Source organism: Nerophis lumbriciformis, linkage group LG07 (assembly GCF_033978685.3).
Source record: "Nerophis lumbriciformis linkage group LG07, RoL_Nlum_v2.1, whole genome shotgun sequence".
NCBI lineage: Eukaryota > Metazoa > Chordata > Actinopteri > Syngnathiformes > Syngnathidae > Nerophis > Nerophis lumbriciformis.
In genome coordinates, this window is record NC_084554.2 from 39,905,215 (window position 1) to 39,921,870 (window position 16,656).

Consider the following 16,656-nt stretch of genomic DNA (forward strand, 5'->3'; position numbering starts at 1 on the left):
ATCTTTGTACTCCTCTGCAATCTGGGTATGACATTTAAACGGTACCATGAATCAAAGTAGCCTTGTATTTAGCTGTCTCTAAATACTGCCCAAAATCTTTACCATTGACAATCCAACATACTGTTTCAACTAATGGTATAACTATCTAGGAAAATACATTAAATTCATCAACCTGTGCTTCATGAGTTTATTTTGTCGGTCAACGTAAGCCATCAACTTCAGTTGGCGGGGCTAACACAAATCTAGTCTGATTCAGATTCACCTTTATTGTTATTGTACTGAGGGTTTACTACAAGATTAGGGGTGAGGTACTTCCACAGCCGCTGTGCACAAAGACAAGAAACACAAAACATGAAAATGGCACCAAAAACAGAGACAAATGCTGTAAAAAAGGCTATGAATAAATAAATACTGACAGTGCAATGAGTATAAAAACTGGAAGGTAATGCAATAAATATATAATATAAATACTGAAGGTGCAATTTATGTACATAAAAAGTAAAAAAGTGCAATAAAAGGTACAAGAGTTAATTCAGGATGAGGTAGTTTGCGGTACATAATCCGCCCTCTGACTTTGATGTCTGAGTGTGACAGATTAAATAATGCATGAAATCATTACATCATGAATGAATTAAAATGTAAAAAATTAAATCATGAAATAATTAAAATGTGAAATATTTAATGAAATTATTAATTACATCGCCAAATAATTATATCTTGAAATAGTTCCATGTAATTTATTCACGATTTACTTAATGGTACATTTAACATTAGATAAATTAATCCATCCATCCATTTTCTATGACACATTTGATTAACTATTTAAAGATATACTTATTTATTGCATTTTTGCCCATTTGGTCCTCCATAAAAACCATGTTTCCTGGAGCAGTATAGAGCGGGGCACAATATGCACTAAAGAGACAGATCTTCTCCTGGTGTGAACACATGTCAAATTTACTAATTTTGTTTGCCTGAGCGTATAGGACTCGGCACTGTCTATTAATATCATCATCAGTTAATTGATCTATGATGAAATGGCCAAAATATTGTGTTTTAGTACAGTAAGTCAACATTTGTCCTGTTTGATAAAGAATGGAAATGTGAGGTCTCTATCCTTTTTAGTGCAACATAACATCACATGCTTGTTACATTAAATATTACATCTAATATCGTTAATACTAGTTTTGCAAAATATAACATACACTATATTGCCAAAAAGTATTTGTCCATCTGCCTTGACTTGAACTTGAAGTGCCATCCCATTCCTAACCCATAGGGTTCAATATGATGTCGGTCCACCTTTTGCAGCTATTACATCTTCAACTCTTCTGGGAAGGCTGTCCACAAGGTTGCGGAGTGTTTATAGGAATCTTCGACCATTCTTCCAAAGGCGCATTAGTGAGGTCACACACTGATGTTGGTCGAGAAGACCTGGCTCTCAGTCTCCGTTCTAATTCATCCCAAAGGTGTTCTATCGGGTTCAGGTCAGTCAAGTTCCTCCACACCAGACTCTGTCATCCATGTCTTTATGGACCTTGCTTTGTGCACTGGTGTACAGTCATGTTGGACGAGAAAGGGGCCCGCTCCAAACTGTTCCCACAATGTTGGGAGCATGGAATTGTCCAAAATGTTTTGGTATCCTGGAGCATTCAAAGTTCATTTCACTGGAACTAAAGGGCCATGCCCAACTCCTGAAAAACAACCCCACATCATAATTCCTCTTCCACCAAGCAAAAGGCACAAAGCAGTCCGATATGTACCGTTCTCCTGGCAACCTCCAAACCCAGACTCGTCCATCTGATTGTCAGATGGAAAAGCGTGATTCATCACTCCAGAGAAGGCGTTTCCACTGCTCTAAAGTCCAGTGGCGACGTGCTTTACACCACTGCATCTGATGCTTTGCATTGGACTTGGTGATGTCTGGCTTAGATGCAGCTGCACGGCCATGGACACCCATTCCATGAAGCTCTCTGCGTACTGTACGTGGGCTAATTGGAAGGTCACATGAAGTTTGGAGCTCTGTAGCGACTGACTGTGCAGAAAGTCGGCGACCTCTTTGCACTATGCGCTTCGCTGACCCTTCTCTGTCGGTTTTCGTAGCCTACCACTTGGTGGCTGAGTTGCTGTTTTTCCCAAACTCTTCCATTTTCTTATAATAAAGCAGACAGTTGACTTTGGAATATTTAGGAGCGGGGACACCTGATTCTGATCATTGGGATGGGTGGCCAAATACTTTTGGTAATATAGTTTATTTCAATGTTGGTAAAATGTATAAACTATGTAAAACAACTTGAAAACAAAACGAGGTTTAAATGAAAAGAAAAAAAAGTTGAGTAATTAATTCCTAACATATTCTATAATTCTATCTTGTTGTTTATTATGATTCAAAATTAATTTTGGTGCCAAAAGTTTACACAGATAAAAAAAAAATCTTATGCTTTACACTTTGAATCACGGTACCGTTAAATACCCAGATAGCAGAAGGAGTACCAAAGATGGGCGCTGTAACCCAACCGTAACTTAGAATGGTAGGCTGAATAGCTATAAGGTATGATGCCATCCCTGCTCATGTGGATAGACCAGTGTTACAATTAAATGCCTGAAATTCCACATTTGTCCTGTAAGATAACATTTGAAAATGTGAGGTCTCTGTCCTCTTTAATATGACATAGCCTAACGGGCTTGTTTTTATAAGATATTACATGTAATATTGTTAACAATAGTGTTGCCTAATATACCATATTTCAATGTTAGTGAAATATATAGACTGCGTAGAACAGCTTTAAAAACAAAAGCATGTTTAAAAGAAAAGAAAAATTGATGAGTAACAACATATCCTATAATACTATTGTATATTACACTTCAAAACGAATGTTGATGCAAAACCTTCACACAGTTGAAATAATACAATCTTAGGCTTTTTAAAGCAATATACTAGGCTACTTTGAATCATGGTACTGTTTAATACACAGCTAGCAGAAGGAGTACAAAGATGGGCGCCCATTATGCGAGTCCACCTATTAACCAGTGGTGTGCCGTCTCTCTTCTCTGCTGGCCTAACATAACCAGAAATCATGATCATAATTAAAAATAAAAATAATTTTTAGTTTACATTCCCTAAATATCTAAATGTATTCATGTTCTCTTCATGTCATATTATGCTTCTTCCAATGCTGTTGTTTTTAGGTTCGAGTTTGTATCCAATCAGATTTCAGCCAGCTTATGTTGCCATGCTGTACGGAAACTGCCCGGGGCCTTCAGAATCAACAATGCGGGCGTCTAAGCACTGTAAGTGAACGGACACATACAGTTGATAGATAATTGTGATAGCCAATCAGATCACGAGTTGTTGTCAGTAAGGCCTTCTAGATGGCCTCACGTTCAACGTGACATTTACGCGTCCTGTGATTGGATACTCACCGGGGCTGTTAGCGGATGACTTTGAGAACACATACAGTTGATAGACAGTTGCGATATCCAATCAGATCACAAGTTGTTGACAGTAGCCTCTCTAGGTAGCCTGATGTTAACGAGACTGTGATTAGATAATCACTTGTCATTCCAAAGTGAGTATCCAATCACAAGTTGCAATTTAGCAGGAAGCGGGAAGTGTTGACCCACAAAGAAGAAGAGCAACATGTTGATTTGGTGGCAGATATATATTTGCCACAATCAGACAGTCCCTGTACGATCAGTGTCAGAGCTTGGCAGTAAGTCGGACACGTTTCCAGTGAGGGTTGGACTCCGCCAAGGCTGCCCTTTGTCACCGATTCTGTTAATAACATTTATGGACAGAATTTCTAGGCGCAGTCAAGGCGTCGAGGGGATCCGGTTTGGTGGCTGCAGGATTAGGTCTCTGCTTTTTGCAGATGAAGTCGTCCTGATGGCTTCATCTGGCCAGGATCTTCAGCTCTCACTGGATCGGTTCGCAGCCGAGTGTGAAGCGACTGGGATGGGAATCAGCACCTCCAAGTCCGAGTCCATGGTTCTCGCCCGGAAAAGGGTGGACTGACATCTCCGGGTTGGGGAGGAGACCCTGCCCCAAGTGGAGGAGTTCAAGTACCTCGGAGTCTTGTTCACGAGTGAGGGAAAAGTGGATCGTGAGCTCGACAGGCGGATCGGTGCGGCGTCTTCAGTAATGCGGACGCTGTATCGATCTGTTGTGGTGAAGAAGGAGCTGAGCCGGAAGGCAAAGCTCTCAATTTACCGGTCGATCTACGTTCCCATCCTCACCTATGGTCATGAGCTTTGGGTTATGACCGAAAGGACAAGATCAAGGGTACAGGCGGCCGAAATGAGTTTCCTCCGCCGGGGGGCGGGGCTCTCCCTTAGAGATAGGGTGAGAAGCTCTGCCATCCGGGGGGAGCTCAAAGTAAAGCCGCTGCTCCTCCACATCGAGAGGAGCCAGATGAGGTGGTTCAGGCATCTGGTCAGGATGCCACCCGAACACCTCCCTCGGGAGGTGTTTAGGGCACGTCCAACCGGTAGGAGGCCACGGGGAAGACCCAGGACACGTTGGGAAGACTATGTCTCCCGGCTGGCCTGGGAACGCCTCGGGATCCCCCGGGAAGAGCTGGACGAAGTGGCTGGGGAGAGGAAAGTCTGGGCTTCCCTGCTTAGGCTGCTGCCCCTGCGACCCGACCTGGGATAAGCGGAAGAAGATGGATGGATATATATTTGCAAGGCCATTTTCAAGAAGGATATTTAAAGAGAAACTACATCTTGTGAGACGATGTCGGCGATGAAATGGGGAAATGCCCGCCATTTCCACTCGAATCAACCGACTACGAGGGGTTATGGAATGGGTGCTACAAATTGTGAGTTCAAATATTTTATGTTTTTTGCAATTTTAATTTTGACAGTACCACATAAGATATGTTTTAATTGCTGATGCGGGTTTATTGATTTTTAAATGCGCCAGAAAATAACCCGTTTTTCAATGCCAGTTTTGCGTAAATGCGTTCCTGTATAGTGTTTCCCCAGCAATGGTCATGTGGTGACATAAATGATGAAGTTGGACATCGCTGAAGGCCTAGGTGGGAAACGCACTGCCCGCCACTGCTATTAAGAGAGGCTGTGAAATCACAGACGCAACAATTAAATGCATGTTACAGTTATGTTACGGTGTTTTGTAAATTTACATTTCACCAGCAGGTGGTGTCTTTTGCCAAAGCATGCAATTAGCCATTTGGCTCAAGTGATTCATCGAACCATCAATAGTAAATTTGTCCAAGACTTTTGTTCTTAATCAAACATAGAACATAGGACTTTCTGTACTATAAGAGCTATTTTTTATTGTCATCACAAACATTCACTACTCAATGTGGAATTGGGTGCGTATGGTCAGCGCTTGGCAAAACTGTGTTTCACTTTATTGCTTTCAACAGGCTGACCCAGGCATTTACCGTATTTTTCGGAGTATAAGTCGCACCGGAGTATAAGTCGCACCTGCCGAAAATGCATAATAAAAAAAGAAAAAACATATATAAGTCGCACTGGAGCCCGGCCAAACTATGAAAAAAACTGCGACTTATAGTCCGAAAAATACGGTAGTTCTTCCTCACACCATCCTAACTTTACGGTTTCAACTTTTGGTTCTTCTTAAATGAGTAATTCATTGCTTTGTACTTTCTGCAACCATTGGAAACTGTAGTACCTTTACCTGAGTGAAGCAGGAAGCTTGGTATTGGTGGTGTGGCTCAGCGTGTAGCGCGGCTGTATAGAAATATAAGAGTTCTCACTTCAAATCCATCTTCAGCCATCGTGTCCTTTGGCATATAGCACTTCCCCCACTTTGCTCCAAGTGCCACACACACTGATGTAACTGTGACTCATCACCACTAAGTTTCAATGTGTGGCTTTCCCAATGCAAAGCACGTAGAGACAATTTTGAAATAGAACTATATAAGCAGACTGGACTGGAAGGACAACAGCAAAGCCGTTTACAAGAAGGGCATGAGCAGACTCTTTTTCCTGAGGAGGCTAGGTCCTTTAATGTGTGCAGAGAGCTGTTGGAGATCTTTTATCAGTCTGTTGTGGCCAGTGCCCTGTACTTTGCAGTGGTTTGTTTGGGGAGCAGCACCAGCAAAAGGGACTTAAACCAGATTGACAAACTGATCCGGAAAACCGGTCCAAACTATTGGCACGCATTTGGAGGCGTTTTGTGTCAGTTAGGGACAGGAGGACACTGGACAAACTGCTCGCCTATCATGGACAATCCTGCCCACCCACTCCACCAGACAAGTGAGGGACAGCGGAGCTCATACTCCAACAGGCTTCTTCAGCTTTGTTCCCACAGTGTTCGATTCAAGAACTCCTTCATTCCGCACTCCATCCAGCTGTATAATCACTCGCCATACAGCAATAGATGATATCTGTCTATTACTTGACCTCTTCTATGTTAGCTAACTCTCTTTGTCATACTTGCCAACCCTCCCGATTTTTCCGGGAGACTCCCGAATTTCAGTGCCCCTCCCGAAAATCTCCCGGGGCAACCATTCTCCCGAATTTCTCCCGATTTTCATCCGAACAACAATATTGAGGGCGTGCCGTGATGGCACTGCCTTTAACGTCCTCTACAACCTGTTGTCGCGTCCGCTTTTTCTCCATACAAACAGCGTGCCGGCCCAGTCACAAGTTGTGTGCGACTTCTACAGACACACGTAAGTGACTGCAAAACATAGTTGATCAACAGCCATACAGGTCACACTGAGGGTGGCCGTATAAACAACTTTAACACTGTTACAAATATGCGCCACACTGTGAACCCACACCAAACAAGAATGACAAACACATTTCGGGAGAAAATCCGTACTGTAACACAACATAAACACAACAGAACAAATACCCAGAATCCCTTGTAGCCCTAACTCTTCCGGGCTACACTATACACCCCCGCTACCACCAAACCCCACCCCCCCAACCTCCCATCTCCCGAATTCGGAAGTCTCGAGGTTGGCAAGTATGTTCTTTGTTTATAATGTATATTTTCTGCTGGATCTACTCTCAATTTTATGCTGCCCTTTTTTTTCTTTTTTTTTTTTCTTTTGCTGCAGCTGTTACATATACTGTAATATTGTACATGGTAATTGGGACTTTTTATATATTGAATATATTATATAAAAAATAATATAATATATTAGTATATATTATATACTGTATATATAATATGTAAATATTACATATATCAATCCATTCATCTGTTTTCTACCGCTTGTCCCATATGTTATATTTTATATTGCTACTATGGTACATTTTTTGTCTACTTAATACCTGCATTATCCTTTCCAGCCTTACCCTTTCCATCCCGCTAATCGCTTTAATTTGTTTTGGTCCTTAAAATTATCACAATTCTTTTTGGGATTCAAGACATAAAAAGGATTAATGTTAAATTAATGATTTTTTTTGCTTAGGTTTTCTCCCTTAATGTGTCCCATTTTTTTTGTTATCATGTATGTCCGTCTTGCACTGTGTTGCCGACAAAGAAGACGCACTGAAATAAAGTAGTGTCATTGGGTTTCATTTTGACTTTGATCAAATATTTGTGCATCCTTCAGCTTTGTTGTTGTTGTTGTTCTCCCCACTTCCTGTCAACAGGTGAAACATTGGACGCCTGGATCATCCCGGCGGAGGACGTGTCCGTAATCTCCATGTTTGTGTTCAGATTACATTCGAAGGCTGATTTGTTTCCATCTCACCTGTGTTTGTGTTTGCTTAGCTCCCCTTAAGGAGGCGGGAGGCGGACAGGAAGAAGATGAGAAATGAGGCAGTGAGGAAACTCAAGGTAGAAACCAAACAATTGTTTTGTCCTTTGTGAAAATTGACCATATTTTTGGCTGAAACTGTGGGTAGAATTTAGAATGAAAGAGTTGCCTTTGACCTTTCAGAGCTGCCGATCACATTAGGGTTGTAAAGGTATACCGGTACGAGTATAGTATTGCGGTACTAATGAATCAAAAACGGTTCTATACTCTGTTTGAAAAGTACCGGTTCCCCTTTTTCTTTTTTCTTTTTTTTAACGGGCATGATGGCACGCCAACGTCATGTCGTGACATTACTGGTTTTACAAGCAGACGAGCATGTTCGGCAGCGCACAATCACAGAGTACTTACAAGCAGACGCAGTGTGTAGACAGAAAGGGGGAAATGGACGCATTTTGGTTTAATACAGAGGTGCTTAATACATGGCTAGCTAGCTACCAGCTAATGTCCATCCGCAGTCGGCAGTGTTTTAGCTACTTCTAAATCACTAATCCTCGCCTCCATGGCGACGAATAAAGTAAGTTTCTTACAAGTATCATCCCTGCAGGACGAGGAATAGCTAAACATGCTTCACTAAACACCGGAGAAGGATACAATAGCTCACCGGCGTCACCGCTAACAAAAGATAGCGCTCCTGAATGTAAACAAATGACATGGGTGGCTCTACACCTGACATCCACTGGATTGATACCAAATACAATAGCGTATCTAGTCGATACTACTATGATTACATCGATATTTCTTTTTTTTTCAAATTCATATTATGTTTATAAACTCAGGAAATATGTCCCTGGACACATGAAGACTTTGAATATGATCAATGTATGATCCTGTAACTTTTTGATATCGGATCGATACCTAAATTTGTGGTATCATCCAAAACTAATGTAAAACATCCAAACAACAGAAGAATAAGTGATTATTACATTTTAACAGAAGTGTAGATAGAACACGTTGAAACAGAAAATAAGCAGATATTAACAGTGAATGAACAAGCGGATTAATACTTAATTTTTACAGCTTGTCCTTTATAATTTTGACAAAATAATAGACTGATAAAATGACGCAATATGTTACTGCATATGTCAGCAGACTAATTAGTTGCAATAAGAAACATATGTTTAATGTACCGTTAAAATAAAGCCAATAATGCCATTTTTTGTGGTCCCCTTTATCTAGAAAAGTATCGAAATACATTTTGGTATCGGGACAACCCTACACCAAATGAATGGATGTGGAATAAGACCCAACTTCGACATGACAACCTCACATTAAACCTGATTTGCACCGTGGTAAGAATCTCACTATTTAACATTTTTGTTCTGATGATGCAATCGTCACGCCGTGTATTGTTGATGAGTGAGGGTGATGAGGCTTGCTTGATGAATGGATGTTTTCAGCGGCGCAGGAAGTCTATAAAAGGACTCTACGGGCAACGCCCCAAACCCTAATGAGCACATGTCGAAACAGTTGTGGCCACAATGGGACAGGGCGAACATGGTGGGTGGTTGTTATTGGAAAGATCAATGTTGGGACCTTTCCCATAATGTTCGCCCAGCAGGCACAAGACATTGAAACAACGTTGAGAAGGTGTTGAATTACATCCTGACGTTGAGCAACTCAAACCTAACGTTGGAACAACATGCCTTTTGACGTTGTTTAATCAATGTTGGCTTCTGACGTTGATTTAACCTATGAATTTTGATCATGTTCCAACCAATATCCTACAACAAAAATACAACGTTGAAACAACATACTTTTTGACTACGTTTATCAATGTTGGGTTCTGACGTTGATTTAACCATTGAATTTTGATCATGTTCCAACCAACAACGTTGATCCAACGTTAGACACCAATGTCTATTTTGCAAAGTTGTTTCAAAGTCAATTTTAAAGGACACGTAGGTATAATCAACGTTGTATCAATGTCTTGGGTCGGCTGGGTACTGTCTTCAGAAAATGTGTTAAATGTCCCGCATTGTTGTATTTTTTTAAATATTTGTAAAAAGTCATGGAGGTCCCACAATACATTAAGGCTGGATTTAAGACATTTTAAAAGTGCTTTTAGTTAGCCCTACTGTAAACACAGTGTTTTGTGTGTCTGTAGCTGTAATGCTAACGATGCGATGATTGTCCATTTACGTCCATATACTTTGTAATTCTGCACTTGTCCACACACACGTCAGCAATATTGGCATAGCAAATGCTACATGCTAATATTACACTCATATTTTAACGGCAACATCATGCCATGTTAGCATATTCGCTAATCAAGCTTTTTTCTCAAGATGTGTAGCAAAGCCTTTTTTTAAGTGGAGGGAGTCTACACAGTGGGAATGTAGACCGTGTAAAGGCACTTTTTAGTCAGCACTACTGTGAACATGCTGTTTTTTGTGTCCGTAGCTTTAATGCAGGAGTGTCCAAACTGTTTCCACTGAGGGCCGTACACTGAAAAAATAAAGCATGCGGGGGCCAGTTTTTTTTCAAGGACAATACAATATATAGATAATTTTTTACCTTTAGGGCTCCCCCCCAAGTTTGGTGCCGGGTCTCAGTCATAACAATTGAAAAAATAAGTCATATATTATATTTTTCAACGCTTAAATGTCTAGATCAGGGGTGTCAAAGTCAAGGCCCGCGGGCCGCAATGAATGATCTGTGACCCCCAGGATGATATTTGATTAATATTAGAACCGGCCCGCAGGCCACAGCCGCCTGCTGCTGTTTTGCACGCACCAATACTCCATCAGTGTTGGCGCTAGAAATGTTCAAAATGGGGTTCCAGGGACCCCGAAAATTTACTGTGGGACTTGACCCTCACCTCATCCTTGTTTGTGAATGACTGAGCATTACATGGAAGCTACTTTTATACCCAATCATGGCACCCACCTGTTCCCAATTAGCCTGTTCACCTGTGGGATGTTCCAAATAAGTGTTTGATGAGCATTCCTCAAGTTTCTCAGTCTTTTTTGCCACTTGTGCCAGCTTTTTTGAAACATGTTGCAGGCATCAAATTCCAAATGAGCTAATATTTCAATCAATCAATCAATCAATCTTTATTTATATAGCCCTAAATCACAAGTGTCTCAAAGGGCTGCACAAGCCACAACGACATCCTCGGTACAAAGCCCACATACGGGCAAGGAAAAACTCACCCCAGTGGGACGTCGATGTGAATGACTATGAGAAACCTTGGAGAGGACCGCATATGTGGGTAACCCCCCCCCTCTAGGGGAGACCGAAAGCAATGGATGTCGAGTGGGTCTGACATAATATTGTGAGAGTCCAGTCCATAGTGGATCCAACATAATAGTAAGAGTCCAGTCCATAGTGGGGCCAGCAGGACACCATCCCGAGCGGAGACGGGTCAGCAGCGCAGAGATGTTCCCTGCCGATGCACAGGCGAGCGGTCCACCCCGGGTCCCGACTCTGGACAGCCAGCACTTCATCCATGGCCACCGGACCTGTGCCCCCCCCCCTCAAGGAAAAGGGGAGCAGAGGAGAAAAGAAAAGAAACGGCAGATCAACTGGTCTAACAGGGGGGCTATTTAAAGGCTAGAGTATACAAATGAGTTTTAAGATGGGACTTAAATGCTTCTACTGAGGTAGCATCTCTAATTGTTACCGGGAGGGCATTCCATAGTACTGGAGCCCGAATAGAAAACGCTCTATAGCCCGCAGACTTTTTTTGGGCTCTGGGAATCACTAATAAGCCGGAGTTCTTTGAACGCAGATTTCTTGCCGGGACATATGGTACAATGCAATCGACAAGATAGGACGGAGCTAGACCGTGTAGTATTTTATACGTAAGTAGTAAAACCTTAAAGTCACATCTTAAGTGCACAGGAAGCCAGTGCAGGTGAGCCAGTATAGGCGTAATATGATCAAACTTTCTTGGTCTTGTCAAAAGTCTAGCAGCCGCATTTTGTACCAACTGTAATTTTTTAATGCTAGACATAGGGAGCCCCGAAAATAATACGTTACAGTAATCGAGACGAGACGTAACGAACGCATGAATAATGATCTCAGCGTCGCTAGTGGATAAAATAGAACGAATTTTAGCGATATTACGGAGATGAAAGAAGGCCGTTTTAGTAACACTCTTAATGTGTGACTCAAACGAGAGAGTTGGGTCGAAGATAATACCCAGATTCTTTACTGATTCGCCTTGTGTAATTGTTTGGTTGTCAAATGTTAAGGTGGTATTATTAAATAAATGTCGGTGTTTAGCAGGACCGATAATCAGCATTTCCGTTTTCTTGGCGTTGAGTTGCAAGAAGTTAGCGGACATCCATTGTTTAATTTCATTAAGACACGCCTCCAGCTGACTACAATCCGGCGTGTTGGTCAGCTTTAGGGGCATGTAGAGTTGGGTGTCATCAGCATAACAATGAAAGCTAACACCGTATTTGCGTATGATGTCGCCTAGCGGCAGCATGTAAATACTAAAGAGTGCAGGGCCAAGAACCGAACCCTGAGGAACTCCGCACGTTACCTTAACATAGTCCGAGGTCACATTATTATGGGAGACGCATTGCATCCTGTCAGTAAGATAAGAGTTAAACCACGACAAAGCTAAGTCTGACATACCAATACGTGTTTTGATACGCTCTAATAAAATATTATGATCGACGGTATCGAAAGCAGCGCTAAGATCAAGAAGCAGCAACATAGATGACGCATCAGAATCCATCGTTAGCAGTAGATCATTAGTCATTTTTGCGAGGGCTGTCTCCGTAGAGTGATTTGCCCTGAAACCGGATTGAAAAGGTTCACAGAGATTGTTAGACACTAAGTGTTCATTTAGCTGCTGTGCGACAATTTTTTCGAGGATTTTCGAAATAAAGGGAAGGTGGGACACCGGTCGGTAGTTTACCATGAGGTCAGGATCAAGGTTAGGTCTTTTGAGCAGAGGATGAATAACCGCTTTCTTGAATGCTAGGGGAACAGTGCCAGAGGAAAGTGATAAGTTTATAATATTTAGCACTGATGGACCTAATAATACAAAAAGCTCCTTGATAAGTTTCCCAGGAAGTGGGTCAAGTAAACATGTTGTTTGTTTTATCCCACTTACACGCTGTAATAGTTCCTCTAATGTTATTTCATCAAAAAGAGAGAGACTATTTTGTATTGCAGTATCCGTCGTAGATACAGTTGTGTCTGTGTTCATAGAACCCAGTTGTAGCTGGGATGCGTTGTCTTTAATCTCCTTTCTAATGAGTTCAATTTTCTTATTAAAGAAATTCATAAAGTCATCTGCCGAGTGGGTGGAGCTATTGGGAGGAGTCCCTTGTTGGGTTAGCGATGCTACTGTACTAAACAAAAATTTAGGGTCGTTTTTGTTGAGGCGGATGAGATTTGAGTAATATTTAGCTTTAGCTAAGGTAAGCATGCGTTTATACGATATTAAACTATCACTCCATGCTTGATGGAAAACCTCAAGCTTGGTCGCGCGCCATTTGCGTTCCAACTTTCTACATGATAATTTATGAGCTCTGGTTTCCTCTGTAAACCATGGGGTGCGCCTTTTAGGGGCCCTTTTTTGTTTTAGCGGTGCTATACTATCAATGGTTTTGCGCAGGGCATTGTCAAAGTTGTTAGTGAGGTTATCAATAGAGCCGACATAATTTGGGAATGGTGCCATTACCGAAGGCAGTAGGTCACCGAGAGTCATCGTTGTGGCGGCATTAATGTTGCGGCTGCTATAGCAGTTATTATTATTATTAGTTTGTTGACAATGAGTCAGAACTTCGAATTTTATAAGGTAATGATCGGACATTACTTTAGTATACGGGAGTACCATAACTTTGGAGGTGGTGACACCCCTGACCAGCACTAGATCTATCGTATTGCCGTTGCGATGCGTAGGTTCATTTATTATTTGTGTAAGACCACAGCTATCAATTATAGTCTGGAGCGCCACGCACTGAGGGTCCGATGGGGTATTCATATGGATATTAAAGTCCCCCATTATGATTATATTGTCTGCGTACGTCACTAGATCAGCAACGAACTCTGAGAATTCATTAATAAAGTCCGAGTAGGGCCCTGGGGGGCGGTAGATAACAGCCATATCGAGAGGCAGCGGTGCGACAGACCTCATAGTAAGCACCTCAAATGATTTGTATTTATTATTTAGGTTAGGGGTAAGGTTAAAGTTTTCATTGTATATTAGTGCGACCCCCCCCACCCCTTTTAAGGGGACGGGCAATATGCGCATTCGTATAGTTAGGAGGAGATGCCTCATTTAGCGCAAAAAATTTGTCTGGTTTGAGCCAGGTTTCGCTAAGACCAATGACGTTAAGATTGTTGTCTCTAATGACCTCATTAACTAATAACGTTTTGGGAGACAATGATCTTATGTTTAAAAAGCCCATATTATAAGTATTGGGCTGTTTTGACGAGTTTTTGTTTAAATTATCCGTAGTAGAAATATTAATAATGTTGCGTTTATTATACGTAGTGCACTTTAAATAGTTTCGACCATATCTAGGTATTGATACGACGGGAATTTTCAGATTGTTTGCTTGATGCTGCGATAGACTGAACGCATCATGATTTGCCACCTCAGTAGAATGCATATCTACCTCTAACACATTCACAACAGAAAACACATTATGTGAGTTGTGTCTTATTCTAAGAGAATTGCTATGCGTACAGGAATTATCCAGCCTGGCGCTGGCTAGTTCTAGCTTAACTGACTCCTCACCCGGACTAGCAGGCTCTGTAATTGCCTGTGACCGGGCTTGCTCTAGTGTAGTTAGTCAAATGTGACTTAAACAGTAGTCTATATTCTTAGACAGGATGATGGCGCCTTCCTGGTTAGGGTGAAGGCCGTCCCTCATCAGCAAGCCTGGTTTGACCCAGAAAGAGGGCCAATTATCAATAAACGTTAGTCCCTGTTGTCTACAGAAGCTAGCCAGCCACTTGTTAAGCGAGACTAATCTGCTATACCTCTCATCATTGCCTCTCGCAGGCAGGGGGCCAGAGACAATTACTCGATGCCTGGACATCTTTCTAGCGAGATCACAAGTCCTGGCTATGTTTCTCTTTGTAATCTCTGACTGTCTCATTCTAGTGTCATTGGAGCCAACGTGTACAACTATATTCGCATAACTAGTGGTGCGATTAGCCTGTCGTACGTGTTTACTAGGCCTGTTGCGAGTTAGCTCCCTAAGATTAGCCTCAATGTCAGGTGCTCGGGCCCCCGGGATGCACTTAATTGTGGCTGGTTTGCTAAGCTTTATGTTTCGGGTGATGGAGTCCCCTATGACTAAGGTGTGGTGCCCGGTAGACTGGGGTGTAGGACTAGCTAAAGAGCTAAATCTATTATGCGTCTCAACCGGTACACCGTAGCTTGTAGGCCGCTTAGGGCTGCTACAGGCTGGGCTAGTTAGCTCGCTACAGCTAACGCTAGCAGATGTGTCCGCAACATCTAAAGTTACGAGATTACTCTGCTCTAACTGGCGGACACGGCCCTCTAGCAGAGCCAGCCTCTCCGTGAGTAAGGTGCAAGACGCGCAGGAAGCCATACTCACGGTGTTTTCTGTCACCGAGTGAAGTTCCTGCTGTCTTCCGAGAAGTCCTGGTCACGGTGTGCAGGAGTAGACTCCTTCTGACCGGCGCCCGGCGACGCCTTTCTCCGCGCTAGCTTCGTTAGCTTAGCAGCTAGCTGCTAGCTAGCTGCGGGAGGGGTGGAGAGACAGAGATCGGGTGATTTGCAAGTTAAATAGTACTACTAAATATGTTGAGAAAGTAATAAAGAAAGCTGCAAAACAATTTAAAAGCACACAAATAGAACGATACTTAGCTTTTTCGAAACAGCGAGCAGTCAGCGAGCAGTCACGCACGGTCAAAAAATAACAAAAGTTTTCCAGTTCGAACATTAAGTATCTTGTCTTTGCCGTCTATTCAATTGAATATAGGTTGAAAAGGATTTGCTAATCATTGTATTCTGTTTTTATTTACCATTTACTCACCGTGCCAATTCACCAGTTTTGGGTTTTGTAGTTGTATTTGTAAATTGAGACAACGCTGATGTCCAACGTTGGATCCACCATGTTGTTTTAACGTTGCATTTGTGTCGTAGAATATTGGTTGGGAAATGACCAAATTTCAATGGTCAAATCAACGTCAGAACCCAACGTTGATTAAACGTCGTTAGAAAGCATGTTGTATCAACGTTACATTTGAGTTGCTCAACGTCAGGACCTAATTCAACAAGTTCTCAACGTTAATTGCGCACGTTTGAGCGCCTCTTCCCTCAAAAAATGAGCAAAAAGAAGAGTATGATGGATTTTTCTCAGGTTTTGGCGCTCATAAGGAGGCTCAGATGTTACTTTTAGAACATCATTAAAAAAGTCAATTAGGCGTAATTGGGGACAACTAATGTGGGCTCCGTCATTATCAGCAGATTAATTGAGAGAGTGTGTGTGTGTGTGTGTGTGTGTGTGTGTGTGTGTGTGTGTGTGTGTGTGTGTGTGTGTGTGTGTGTGTGTGTGTGTGTGTTGTGGTCCAGTGAACATCTCATCCCATGATTGTCCCCAGCAGTCATCATGAGATTAAACACCCGCCACTAGGTTAGAATTTGGTCCGTACTCCGGTCTTTTAATAAATTATCTTTGCTCTCATCTCTTTCTTAATACGACCCACTTCCTCCCCCCCCCTGACATCTCCACACACACTTTGAGAGGGAGGAGTGGCGGCGGGAGGGGCAAAGAGCTCGAGGAGCCGGGCTGAAGTTGGAGAAGCTGCAGACTGACACAGGAGCTGACAAGAAGGTAAGCCATACAGTCACATTGTACCTCATTATTTGATTCATATTTGTATTCATATTTCCTTTCCTCAGGTTGCTAGGCAGATTTGGACTTTGTAGTGTGTGTGTGTATAAGCC